Genomic DNA, 3831 nt, shown 5'->3' with positions numbered 1-3831 from the left:
AGTTGCGGTGGTAGAGGCTGCATAATGATGATGCATGAGCAGTGTGCATGAATTTACTATGCAGCGTAAACCTGAGTGGTGTGGCCAAGTGGCAACGCAAGATGAAGATGGTCAGGCAATCGTAAATGAGACTGGATTGTATGATGACGCAAAGACGACACTGGTGAAATGCTGTGCAATTCCTGTGCCATAACTGTGCAATTCGGCTCCGCTCAAATTGACACTGTAGTGTGCAGTATACGTTTTTGCATCCGTGATATTGCGTGTGCAACGACCATTATGTTTTCAGACGTTACAAAAGAAAAAAAAAAAAGAGCGCCCAACGTGGGGCTCGAACCCACGACCCTGAGATTAAGAGTCTCATGCTCTACCGACTGAGCTAGCCGGGCGACGTTCCTGCTTCCGCAATAGAAGCTTACTTATATGCATTGCTAAAATCGCTGTAAAATTACATTAAATACCCAAAACATTTACTGTAAGAGTAAACAAAGAAGCAAGTTCGCAACAACAGGCCATGGACCCCTGCTGCCACAGCCGCGTCGCCGCGTCCTGCGAAATTAGCATTTCGAGGAAGCGCGCACGCTTGAGCATCGCCATAAGACCATACCATAAGCAGCGGGAGATTCACATGGGTATTTCCGCGGGTGTAGGTAAAAACGTCCCCGGAAAAAAGGTCCCCGGAAGATACGTCCCCGAAAAAACGTCCCCTGAAGAAGCGGCAACTAGGAAAAAACGTCCCCAAGGCCAAAACCGGCCCTGAAAAGCATTTCTTCCGGAACTGAAATGAAAAAAAAAAAAAAAAAAAAAAAAAAAAGAAAAGCAACATTTTATGCCATTTTTTTTTTTGGCTTGAGTTAAATGTAATCATCATTTGGAACCAGCGTCCTCTGGGCCCGAAATGTTTACAAGAACTGCGTAGAAGAATGGTGAAAAAGCCATCTGGCTTTTTATACGTTGCGAGGTTCCGAGCTCCGCAGCTCGTTAAGAAATCATATATGGCAGGAACGGGCAGGACTAACAATACAAGCGGATCGGCGTATGATAGTCTTGGGGAACCGCCCAAAGCAGAAGGCTTACCTTCTGGCGAAAGGTTCAACCGTTCTTCTGATGCTGGTGTAGAATTGTGATAAGGGTGATGATGGTAAGCAGGACGAAGCTTAACCGGTCGTGCATCGCGGACATATTAAAGCATAGTTCCAAGCTTCTCCGGTAAAGCCGATGGTCAGCTCCTCTTTTCCCCGCAAACAAAGTGAAGACGAGGCGCTGTCAATAGTTTACCGCTGCCATACTTTTTTTTTTTTTGTCATGAATGCCCGCACCAGTTCGATGTTCGCGGTCAATTTCAAGCCGACAGGTGAAACCGCTGTAATAAAGTTAACATGCATCATTCATCACTGCAGCCCGCCACGGGGAAACGCAGTCTACGTCCTATAGCGCAAGACTTCAGCCCCGTTCGGGGACATTTTTTCCTACTTCGCCAATAGGGACATTTTTTTCCGGGGACGTTTCTTCCGGGGACATTTTTTCCGGGGAAATTTTTCCGGGGACGTTTTTTCCGGGGACGTTTTTACCGGATCCCGTATTTCCGCAACAGATTGCCTTATGCAGCGCGGTATGAAAGAAATAGGTGTCGTACGTAGTGTCTTTGCCGAGAGGTTCGTCTAAGCTAATATTTCGGCACTCTACAACGAAGCAGATCGGAGTCTTCACAACCAATTACGCGCTGCGAGCAATTTCCTAGAAACAATGATGGTCTAGACTATATCTAGACCGAAGGCGCGCAGGCATATATTGCCTTGGCAACTTCTTTTTGCCAACTCCGTCAAGATTTGTTTGCTTTGATGCACACCGCTCCAGCGTTCTAGAAGGCGCGCTTGACGACTGAACGCATTCGCTCAATCGAATGCACGCGAAAACTCACGCGAACGCGGCGGCGGCACGCGTCGCGCGAAGCCTTCGCGCGAACAGAAATGCATGTGTCGCTTGGCTCGTCGCTCGGATCTGCCGAAATAGAAAATTTCGCTTGTTCGCCCGGAAGTAACCGTACGTCACTGCCGCTCATTTCGCATGCTTTTTTTTATTTTGCTGTGTTGCATTGTGATTGTGCATTACCGCGTAAACATTTCGCTTTGAACGAACAATGGTGGATAGCCAAGGATTCAAAGAACGTCTAATCGCAACCGAAACAACAATAGAAACGAGGGGTCACGTGACTATTCGTGCCGCTTACAGTGCAAGTTCACACACATTCGATACGGTTTGCTGTAAATACATTTTACTTTGCCATGTTGTCGCAAAATAACTTTAATTCTTGCAATCGTTATGACTGTTGTTGGATTTGGCAATAGTTTTGCGGTGTACTAAGCCACTATGCCAGCCAAATGCCAGCCACACAACCTACACAGAGCGTTGTCGCCGTTTCGCTCGGTTCGCGCTGTCGCGTGCATGCGTCTTCCCCAGTAGGCGACGGAGCGAACCATGATCGCTTACGCCGCGCCGCCTTGTCGCTTCGCTCACTTTTTCGCTCACATGCGTTTCCCACTTGAATCGCATCCATGCGAAAACTCACGCGAACGCGAACGTCAATGCTCCTTTTTGTATGGCGCTGTGAAGCTGCACTCTTCGTTAGAATGTATTCGCGTTTAATATCGGTACAGTGCTCCCGTAGTTGCAACGAATGGACAAATGCACGCGTTTCTACTTGCTTGTATTGTCCGGGAAGTATGGGGAGAAATTGATTTCTAAAACTCGATGCGCTTTTCCAGTGGTTCCTAGCCATCTGTTGTGAACACTACCAGATTTGCTGTCACGCTAAGTCAAGCTGAAGGACAGAAAAATAAGGCTTCCAAATGTTTGCATGTACCCCTCTTGCTGCATACCTTCTTTCCCGCTATTTGGTAACGTACGAAAAGCGTGTAGTGTTCTCCGCGTTGGTAATTACGTTCATGTGGTAGCCTGCTGCCAATCTATTCGTTTAATGAGTGAACTGCATAAAAATGTCATTCTCACGCCTTAAACATTTCTCACCCATTTTCTCAATAAGTGCGGCCGTTTCTTTTTTCTGTTGTTTCTTTTACGAGGGAACACCATGCGACCAACCTAACAGCAATATGTCCTGGAGGTGAAAAGAAATTCGGACACGCGCCATTTGGCTTGGACTGCGAACTACTTTTGCGTTACTGTCTATTACTTAGCGACTTGACAATGGAAAGAACACAGAACTAATAAATCGACTTAAGTCAACAATTAACATGACAACCAGGCTGATAAGGCCAACAAAAGACGCGGGGTCAAAGAGAAAGATTTGTGCCGAATTGTTCAGGCTTTTGTGATAAGCAGATTAGTGTACACCGTCCCCTACCTCAAGCTAGGGGTGGCAGAAAAGAACAAAATTGAAACGATCATAAGGCAGGCGTATGTATAAAGCAGCATTGGGGCTACCCCACTGCACCCCTACGGAAAGACTTCTTAAACTGGGGGTCTACAATAACACCATGGAACTATGGGAGGCACATATAATAACACAGCTAAAGAGGCTCGCCACCACATCCACGGGATGGAGAATCCTGGTTAAATTAGGACTACAAGATAGAATCCCGGAAAGAGATGCGCAAATAAAACTGCCGACTGAAGTAAGGAACGCACTTACTATTAAACCGCTACCAAAAAACATGCACCCTGCTTTTCATGAAGGCAGGAGAAAAGCAAGAGCAAAGGCCCTTGAGGCCAAGTTAGAAGGCTCTGAATACACTGTTTATTTATGTAGACGTGGCGGAATACAAAGGAGGCAACTCTTTTGCTATCGTGGGCGTGAACGACTCGGGTAAAACA

At 46.7% G+C, this 3831-nt stretch overlaps 1 non-coding gene across 1 annotated transcript; it reads right to left on the bottom strand.

The window, feature by feature from the left end:
* Positions 1-316: 316 nt before the first annotated feature.
* Positions 317-389, bottom strand: TRNAK-CUU (transfer RNA lysine (anticodon CUU)). The gene has a single exon. It is a non-coding gene; the product is annotated as a tRNA-Lys (tRNA).
* Positions 390-3831: the final 3442 nt, after the last annotated feature.

Source organism: Amblyomma maculatum, chromosome 1 (assembly GCF_055883805.1).
Source record: "Amblyomma maculatum isolate TAMU_Amacu chromosome 1, ASM5588380v1, whole genome shotgun sequence".
Taxonomy (NCBI): Eukaryota; Metazoa; Arthropoda; class Arachnida; order Ixodida; family Ixodidae; genus Amblyomma; species Amblyomma maculatum.
The sequence above is the reverse complement of the archived record's forward strand: the minus strand, read 5'-3'. Positions and strand labels throughout refer to the sequence as shown.